The sequence below is a fragment of the Rhagoletis pomonella genome, unplaced genomic scaffold (assembly GCF_013731165.1).
Source record: "Rhagoletis pomonella isolate Grant_MI unplaced genomic scaffold, Rhpom_1.0 Rhpom_scaffold_00012, whole genome shotgun sequence".
NCBI classification, from domain to species: domain Eukaryota; kingdom Metazoa; phylum Arthropoda; class Insecta; order Diptera; family Tephritidae; genus Rhagoletis; species Rhagoletis pomonella.
Window position 1 is genome coordinate 2,915,089 of NW_023458566.1, and position 10,974 is coordinate 2,926,062.

A 10,974-nucleotide genomic window follows, 5' to 3' on the forward strand; every position below is an offset into this window, starting at 1 on the left:
AAGTATACATAATACAATTGACTGATAAAACTTGCTTCGCATTTGAATAATTTCACGCCCACTTGTACGCAATTCTCAACAGGCTTATGTATGTAACTAAATACTGGCAAATATACCCAACGTCCTAAATATGGCACATTCTAGTACAAACATCGTTGGCTAAAGAATATTCTACTGTATTCCAAACAACATTTTTTTTTATGAAAATTTCAAGATAAAGTGAATAAACAAGTAATTTTTAAGCAAAAGAAAAATAACCGACTTTAATTCTCATATACAAATTTAAGAATACCGTATCTAAACCAAATTAGTATGGGATCACCTATGAGGTACCACCTTTCCTTAAAAAAATATATATATAATTATAGAAATCGGTTAGCGTGGTTCGAATCTATGCGGTAACATACAAAGCAAAAATAAACAAAACAAAAATATTTCGACGAATTGATAACCTCCTCCTTTTTTGAAGTCGGTTAAAAATATATGCAATTGCAAATGTATAAAATAATTTCTTAAATTTTTTGTTAATGCCATCAGATCTGCACCGATGAAGCGTCGAGTTGAAGGGTTAGGCCTGTATAGGTGCAATAAAGGTTTATTTGTTTTAAGAGTTGCCAACTGCCAAAAAGTTAAATTAAAATTATTTAATAAGTGAAATGAGTTAAAAAAAATGGTTATCAATCTAAATGGGCTTGATAAGGCTTTACTTTTTAACAACATGTAGGATGGTTGCCACCTGTATCACCGTATGTATCACCATATTGGAATCAAACAAAAGAGGTTTAGGAAGGTCTTAGCTTGCAAATTTTTTGAAGAAGGTTGCCACTGGTTTGTAAAGTCGAATTTAATTAAATAAAATGTATGTACACTTATGAAACCTTAATATATTTGTGTCAAACGAAAGCGTTACGACATCTTAATTTTCATTGCAATATGCAAATCAGCCCTATCGCCAATTTCGTGTAAATAAATCTTTTCCATAATTTAACATGCAAAACAAAAACAAATTGGGAAAAATTGTTTTTGTTTTGCTTTATAATTTTTGGGAATACATGTACGTACATTGTGAGTGTTTGGTCTTGGTTACATTATTTTTATATTACTCCACTCCACTTAAATTGGCTTGATATTTTCTTCACTTATTTTTTACTAAATATGTCAAATGTTCGGCAATTAATTAATTAAATTGATTTTTTGAAGAGATGGCAACCCTTCTACGTGTAATTTAAAAGTAAGGTCTTTTCAAAACCATTTTTATTGATACCCATATTGTAATATCGACATCGCTTAACTTATTAAATAATTTTAATTAAATTTTTGAACGGGTGGCAACGCTTTTCAAAGAAATAAATCTCTATTGCACATCTACACTCACTTCCCAGTAATTTAGTACCTCACTTTCGAAAATCTAATCAGCTATGTATGTATGTATATGTACATACCAATGAAAATACTACAAGAACCCAAATTTTCTATTTCAAACGGGATTTAAGGCCAGTATGCACCTCCCAAGAAAAGCAAAAACTCCATATAAAATGACATAGAAAAAATTTGCTTCGCTTTCTAATACGGTTTTCTAAAGTTTTTTTTTTTTTTTTTTGAGAAAAAAAAGCACAAGGCAACCGATGTTTGCAACAGAAATATATGCCCGTTCCATTATTTCTTGAGAAAAGAGTAAGGCAACCGGCGGTGAAGTATCAAATGTCAAAATTCCTTGGGCACACACACGAAATAATGGCAATTTTTTTCTTGATTTAATTTTTTTTTTAAGAGCTGCTTACACTGGCCTTTACAGTGAAAGCATGAAAGTAATAAAAAAAAACAAATTACATATTTGAAAGGAAGCACTGTGAGTCGGCAACTTTATTTCAAACATTTCTAAAATAAAATCGTATGCTTACACTATTCATATTAAAGTAATCCAATTAATAGGCCTTTCGTTTGTCATCCATTTTGTAAATTTTTGCTTAACCCTTTCGTTTACATTCTTGGAATTTTGGATATCATTTATGCATCAACAAAGCTAAAGCTTTATGAATTGCATAATCCATACATTCAAGAATGAATTTATGGAATTTTTAAGTGTTTGCATTACTCGTTTGCCGGTGGGAGTGGTGAAGGTGCATCTATACCTCCATTAACATCCTTGATGCAGCTGTACCAATTCGAATTTTGAACACAAATTTCCAATAGTATATACATATGTATCTCCAGAGTAGAAATTTCATAATATCCTCATGTTTAGATTTATGAATGAATTATTCGAATTTTTTATGAGTTTGCATAACTCGTATGTAGGAGTGAGTACCCCCATTCATTGGCCTCCTTGAAACAATCGCATAGCAAGCAAACATATGCATATACTACCCTAACCATTTATAGTTCACACACGCTTCAAACGTTTTGCCACATAACCCAGTGGTAGAACTGTACCAAGAATGTCTGTAGAAAGGTTGCGAGAAGGGATGTAACAGAGGGGTTAAATAAAATTTTCAGAGCATTATAATTTTTTTAAATATGTGGCCACTCTGACCAAACACTTTGTCGGTTGTTAAGCTTTCTCGAAACTCGGTCGTTTGATACCAAATATTGTATGGGTTTTCGCAATTATTATTATTTTTTCTGTCGGACAGTATTGCTTTCAAGTCCTACCAGACTCTAATATTTACAGGTTTCAAGTGATATATCAAATAGTATAAATATAATGATGAGCACGCTTCTATAATGGCTACAATTTAAAACTTTATCATATTAAAATATTATTTATTATTAAAAAAAATAGCAACTTTACTTTAGATTTTTTTTTTAATTATTAAAATTTATAACTTCTCTCGTTTAGTAATTGTAATTGTAATTTTGCAAATTTTCATTTTACTAGCACATTTATTTAAAAGAAATTTTTAATCAGGTGGCAACCCTGATCTCATCTGCATCTTGACAACCAATTGAGATGTTAAATACCTCATACTAATAAGCTTATCCCTCAGGTTTTCATATTTAACAAGATTAAATTCTCTTCAAAACTCCTTGGCTCCTTAATTGAGATGGGTAACTGAGCACTGAGTTGAGTTGAGCTCACTAAGCTGACTCCCAGCAATGAGCCGCACGCTCACACTTACTTCTCACAAAAACTTCGACTCATTAGCTCAGCTGAGTTGTGAGACGATTGGAATAAAGAAATAAAATGAAAAAAAATTAAATATGTGGAAACTGTCAACCCAACATAGCTTGCCACCTTTCATCTTTGCCGTTTGCACATGGAAAAATTCCATAATCGAATATTGTTGGATGGGTGAAATGCAAAATACTGCATACCAAACTTCAAAGAATGATCTTCGTGTGCTGTACGGGTGTTTTTTCACAACACCTGAGGCTGCGCTGGATACATTGTCTGTCAAACTAGTTTGCCTTTACAAGTCTCGACAAATTTTTATTTTATTTTTATATATATTTTTTTTTTTAAACAACGAATATGCTCATGGCGGAATTATACAAGGTGTTGTACGTAGTGACAGATCATGTCGACGGCTCCCTTACAAAGGGTTGTAATATGGAAGCACGAGAGAAACGGGAAGAAAAGAAGCCCGCTCTGCGAAGTAGTACGAAATTTGGTACTCTTTTTCATATCAAATTTTGCATATAAATAGTTACAAACGGTATATTATGATAAGCTAAATTCGCGAAAGTAGTATATATTACGTAGTAATTATGCAATAAATGGTAATTTAGTTTATTAAACACAATGTCCTATAATTATAGTCAAACTTCCAAAATCAAAAAATTAGTGGTGACCCCGAGTCGTTACAACATGACGGAATCGACAAAAGGGCTCATCGACGGATGGGGAGAATATTTCATCGAACAAAATGCCAACTAAAGATGTGGAGCTTGTATCGTAATGCAAGCTGCGACCGTTCTGAACTGAGATGCCAGACAAATAAATAAATAAAAAATAAATAAATAATAAAGTCACTTAACGTTTGACATCGATAGACTCCATGTTGCCGTGGTCCGATTGTAGGAGCACGCATACTTACGTGTTCGTATCTAGGTTGGAAAATTAACAGAGTTGCCACCTATTAAAAAATTTAGTTCTATTAAGTTAAATGCATTGCTGCAATATGGGCATCGGAAATTGTTTTGAAAACACTTTATTTTTAGCAACCTCCCAGGGTGGCCACCGGTTTAAAAAATCAGATTCCACTTTACTTTAGGGAATTAGATAATTCAAATATGTATCACAGTAAAAGTAAGAAAATGTAATAAAACTACATTTTTTTAATAATTACAGTAATATAACAGTGTTATTTATTGTTAAATGAATGTTATAAGTATTAACTTGGAGTAAATTGGGGTCCAGAATTACTGAAACATCGGAGTTTTCATATTTTAAACGTATTGCTTTTCCATGCCAAGATAATTAAGTGCACCGAGTTTGGTATAAATTGATACAAATTGGCAGCATCGCGACAATTGTGCACCCTACGTCGAATTTGTCCAAAAGCAAGTCAGACGCATTCTAAGCTAACCTGTTGAAGAATTACATAGAGATCACACTACGTGATGCTGCACCAAATGTCGATAGTGAAACAACCGTACACCACATTGTCACCAATGGTCCCCCACGAGCGCCCTCGCAAACTCACTGGTGAGAAGTTAAACGCCGCAAAAGAAGATTTTAATCTGTTGCTGCATCATGGTGTCATAACACCTTCGAGCAATCAATGGACAAGTCCCATCCACATGATGCCCAAAGAGTCGGGTGGCTGGCGCACTGCAGGAGACTTTCGCTTAAAAATCAACATCAAAAAATTCCATATCGGTGGAAGTGAAGTAGTCTACTTAGGCTATTCTGTGAGCCAACATTGTTACCAGCCTCCTGAGGAAAAAGTTATCCAAAGCCTCAAACAGTTGTTGACTCGCGCCGCTTCCTCAGCATTGTAAATTATTATAGGCGTATTTTGCCTCACGCAGCAGAAATTCAAGCTCCCCTCAGTGAGTGCCTGAAAACAGCGCCCATCTCGCTATAAATCCTTTGGAGAATACACAAAGCCAATGTTTTTTGTCGAATTAATGTTTAAAATTTTTAATTTAATTTTCCGTTGTCAACGAATAAGTATAAAGTAAATGTCAAATAATTGTTCAGTGATTGCAAATCAGTTTTGGAATAGGGAATGAGGTAGTTTAGTACTTTTTTTAAGGCGGTAAAATGTAGTTTTTTCAAGAGGGAAACATCGATTTTGCTAAGGGAGTCAAGATGGCGGATTAGAGCGAGAACGCTGTCAATATCCAACACCTTGTATTATTCCACCATGGAATATGCTGTATTCTGAGTAGTAATGAGACACCTGATCAGTTGGCTAGAAAGATTTTATATATTCGTTATGTATGTATATGTAAATGACGCGAGCTGACTTAAAAGTAGCATTTAACGAAGGAAGGAAACCCAAACAGCCAAGCGTATAAAAATGCCAACCAAAAACCAAGAAAATATACTCACGCAAAATGACGCGAATGAGCAGTAAAATCATTTAGAATGAACCGACCAAACAAAAGAGAGCAGCAATCAAGCAATTGTCTGCAAAGAAAAAAAGCGACAAGGCGACAGGACAAATATTTCACCTTCTTTTCAACCGCTAGACCACAAAAAGTCTCAAAACAACTGCAAAATTCTCATTGTTGAGGGCTGCCTTTGAGTGAACGACACGCGAATGCTTAGCAGAGCTTATTATTGTTTTTTCATTGCTTTCTGACTTGTTACTGTTGTTTTGGCTATTCGCTACTCTTTTCGCCGTTCAAGTGTAATTTTTAGCACTCCTGCTGTGCTCCTATGTGGGGGTGTGTGTGCGAGTGTGTATAGGACAGCGCGCTTTACCCGAATTATCGTTGTCTGCTAGCTGCTAGAGACCTGCCGCGCTGCACGCCTGGCAACCGTTTTTCTTTCGTTCACACACCCACACAACAAAAAATATCTACATATATAAATGCACACACTTGTAAATATTTTAGACACGCTCCTTTTGCTTGGCTTCAACGTTCGTTCAGCTTGTGCTTGAAGCACCATCAACATAACTGGCATCATTATCATCGTTGCCGTTGCCGTTGGCGTTGACTTTGACGTCGTCGCGGTCTTTCGTGTCAATTTGAAAAAGGTTAACTTTTGGGTGTCGACATGATTCCATATTAGCTTTTTATTGTTTTGACGTGACTTCATTGCACCCAACGCCACTCATACGGGTATTTTCTTTTGTTGTTGAGAGACTCAGTGGCGGTGATTTTCTAAGGCAACAAGTTTAGGTGTTCTTTTTGGGTGAAGAAGTATGTATGTACACTGCTGGAAAAAAGTATTGGCACAACAAATTTTGCACAATAACCAATCCGGAGTTAGTTAAAAATCGCATTGATTTTTGGGGTTTTTTTTTTGTTGAAATTGGGTTGCATTTTTTCCATATAAAGTATTTTCGAAATTTTTTTATGGAAGAGACTGCATGAAAAAAAATGCCAAAAATCAACGGTAATTCGCAGCTACTTAGAACTTCTACTTTATTAGAATAAAATTGATTGGGCTACAAATCTAAATCTAAACCTAAAAAATTCTAAAAAATCTGATAAAAAGGTTGAAAATTTTGCATTAAAATATGCTGAAATTTCGCTTATTTTGCACAAAGTTTAGAAATTATATTGTTGTGTTTTTTGTCGTATAAAAAATTTGCGGAAAAATATTACAATGAAAATGTTTGCCAAATTTTAAAAAAGCAGCTGTGCCAATACTTTTTGACGGCAGGGTAAGGTGGAGAACGAAATATTAAAGAGGACGTTTTTGAGAACATTTTCATACTTTAGTTTTGGTTTTTAAAGATAGCACATATGTGGAAGGGAGGATGGTTCCGTGCGCAGAAGTGGAAAACTTTTGACTGCCATTCACCTGGGAGTGGCCAGAAGCGATTCTTGTGCGTACGGTTCAAATCGCAGCTCACAACGTCCGGATATTTATATCCACGTATCCTCTGGGTAGCAACCAAACACCCGTTTGGGAGCGAGCTAAAGTGAGAAGGCGTAAAACTTCGCGTGCGCTGGGTTTGGGTCCCGCCACGTTAAAACCCCGCCCAATGAAAAATTCCAACAAGCCTCGGATGAGACCCCCTTTTTCTGATGACGACCACGGCAAACGTATAAAGGACTATGATTTAAGGGTATGCACCTGGAATATCCGGACCCATAATGGGGAAGGTGCCTCTGCCCGGCTGGTTGATGTCCTCGGGAAGACAAAGGCTGACATCACCGCCATCCAAGAAATGCGATGGACGGGGCAAGGTAAAGTAAGCGTGAAGCCTTGCGACGTCTACTACAGTTGCCACGTAAAGGAGCGCAAGTTCGGTGTTGGATTCGTGGTAGGAGAGAGACTCCGTCGCCGAGTACTGGCGTTCACCCCGGTGGACGAACGTCTAGCCACAATCCGCATCAAAGCTAGATTCTTCAACATCTCGCTCATCTGCGCCCATGCCCCGACGGAAGAGAAGGATGAGACGTCCAAGGATCTCTTCTATGAGCGCTTGGAACGTACATATGAGCGCTGCCCCCGACACGATGTCAAAATCGTGCTTGGCGATTTTAATGCCAAGGTGGGCAAGGAAGGGATCTTTGGCGCCACTGTCGGAAAATTCAGCCTCCACGACGAAACGTCCGATAACGGACTGAGGCTGATCGACTTCGCCGGGGCCCGAAATATGGTAATATGCAGTACTAGGTTCCAGCATAAGAACATCCACCAAGCTACATGGCTGTCTCCAGATCGAAAAACGAGAAACCAAATCGATCATGTTGTGATAGACGGAAGGCATGCTTCAAGCGTTTTGGACGTACGTACACTCCGAGGGCCAAACATCGACTCGGACCACTATCTTGTTGTAGCCAAGATACGCACCCGCCTCTGTGCAGCAAAAAATGTGCGCCCAACAATGCAAGGAAAGCTTAACGTCGAAAAGCTGCAATCACAACAGACGGCCAATTTATTCGCCACTCGACTCACACTCTCTCTCTGAGAGCACTCTTCAACAATCCGACGTACGCGAGCAGTGGAACCACATTTCCCGATCATTAAGTACCGCCGCCGAAGAAGTAGTTGGATTTCAGCGAGCCCGAAAGAACAACTGGTACGATGAGGAATGTCAAGAAGCCGCAGAGAAAAAAGATGCCGCCTACAGGGCCACGCTGCGATCGGGCGCAACGCGAGCCATGTGGGACCGTTATAGGGAACTGAAGAAGGAAGCGAGACGTATTTGCCGCAATAAGAAGAGAGAGGCCGAAATACGTGAGTGCGAAGAGCTTGAGATGCTGGCCGACAGGAAGAACGCCCGAAAATTCTACCAGAGGGTTAGGCGACTTACGGAAGGTTTCAAGACCGGGGCGAACTCCTGTAAGAACAACAATGGCGACCTAGTGACCGATGTCCAGAATATACTTAAATTGTGGAGGGAACACTTTTATAACCTACTGAATGGTAGCAGCGCTGAAAGTAGTGAGGAAGACGAACCCGAGTCCCCAGTCGATGATGATGGAGTAGCTGTCCCACCGCCTGACTATGACGAGGTACGAATAGCGATTACGCGGCTGAAAAACAACAAAGCTGCTGGAGCTGACGGCCTGCCAGCCGAGCTATTCAAGTACGGCGGCGAGGAGCTGATGAGGTGCATGCATCAGCTCGTATGCAGAATATGGTCAGATGAACGCATGCCCGACGACTGGAATTTAAGTGTGCTCTGCCCAATCCACAAGAAAGGCGACCCCGCCATACGTGCCAACTACCGCGGAATTAGCCTTCTAAGCATAGGTTACAAGGTCTTATCGAGCGTATTGTGCGAAAGACTGAAGCCCACCGTCAACGAGCTGATTGGACCTTATCAGTGTGGCTTTAGGCCTGGAAAATCCACCATAGATCAGGTATTCACAATACGCCAAATCTTGGAAAAGACCCGCGAGAATAGGATCGACACACACCATCTATTTGTCGATTTCAAAGCCGCTTTCGACAGCACGAAGAGAAGTTGCCTTTATGCCGCGATGTCTGAATTTGGTATCCCCGCGAAACTAATACGGCTGTGTAAAATGACGTTGAGCAATACCACCAGCTCCGTCAGAATAGGGACGGACCTCTCCGAGCCGTTTGATACCAAACGAGGTTTCAGACAAGGGGACTCCCTTTCGTGTGATTTCTTTAATCTTATGTTGGAGAAGATAATAAGAGCCGCAGAACTGAACCGCTCAGGCACAATACTTTATAAGAGCGTACAATTGCTGGCGTATGCCGACGACATCGATATTATCGGTAAAAACAAGGGCTACGTCTGTTCTGCCTTCTCGGGATTGGATAGAGAAGCAAAGCGAATGGGTCTGGTGGTGAACGAGGACAAAACGAAGTATCTCCTGTCAGCACACAAACAGTCAGAGCATACGCGTCTTGGCACCCACGTCACTGTTGACAGTTACAAGTTTGAAAAAGTAGACGACTTCGTTTATTTGGGAACCAGCATTAACACCAATAATAATGTCAGCCTTGAAATCCAACGGAGAATCACTCTTGCCAACAAGTGCTACTTTGGGCTGAGTAGGCAATTGAGAAGTAAAGTCCTCTCTCGTCGTACAAAGATCACACTCTATAAGTCACTCATCATGCCTGTGCTGGTGTATGGCGCGGAAGCATGGACAATGAAAGCATCTGATGAGGTGGCTCTTGGAGTTTTCGAGAGAAAGATTCTGCGAAAGATTTACGGACCTTTACGCGTTGGTGATGGCGAATATCGCAGACGATTTAACGATGAGCTGTATGAGCTTTACAACGATATAGACATAGTGCAGCGAATTAAAATTCAGCGGCTCCGCTGGCTTGGCCATGTCGTTCGGATGGACAGAAACGCTCCTGCTCTGAAAATATTCAACGCGGGCCGCGATGCTGGGAACAGAGGAAGAGGAAGGCCTCCTCTGCGTTGGAAAGACCAGGTGGAGAAGGACTTGGCTTCACTTGGCATTTTCAATTGGCGTCAGTTAGCACAGAAGAGAAATGACTGGCGTGCTGTTTTGGACTCGGCCAAAATCGCTTAGGCGGTTACAGCGCCAAATAAGAAGAAGAAGAAGACATATGTGGAAGCTATTTACTTAAGACGTTTTTTTTCACAAACGATTTCAAGGCCATGTGATAGAGGAAATCTCGCGCTTTAAGAAGATTCGTTAATTCATATTTTGTTATGGACTAGTGTGGCATATTAAAATACATCCAGCTCTGAGTGAATACAAATCTAATCGCCATGCTGGTAGCAGCAAAAGAAGAATTCCTCCTCTGCGATGGAAAGACTAGGTGGAGAAAGACTTGGCTACACTTGACATTCCTAATTGGCGTCAGTTGGCATGGAAGAGAAAGGACTCGGCCAGAATTGCTTAGGCGGTTACAGCGCCAATCAAGAAGAAGAAGAAGTGAGATGCGTTACTCAAAGCATTTCAAATTCATTGATTAAAGTTCTGGCCATCGAAATAAATAGTCATTTTATTTCAATTATTTTTCCTTTGAATCTAATCTGCAGCATCCGTTTATTGTATAGTTACCGGTTTTTTCCTAAGCCATGCCTTGCCATCCTATTCGCTACTTGTTACGCTCAGTCCTTTACCGGCAAAAAGTGAGTGAAATTTTTTGTTAAATTCGCATCGAAAGATTTATCTATAAATATAAAGTTTAAGAAGGCTCACGGTTGAAAATATTTTTGTAAAAGGTTGCCACCTGTGTGAAAATTTTAATTTGCTTTAATTTATAACATAAAAATAAATAGTGCTATATGGGTATCAAACTAAAAAGGTTTATGAAACTTTAATGCCAAAAATATTTTTGGGGAGGGCTGGCACCTGTTTGAAAAATTTTACTCAATTATAAAATTGATAAAATAAATGAAATATTACAATATGGGTATCAAACTAAAGAGGTTTAAA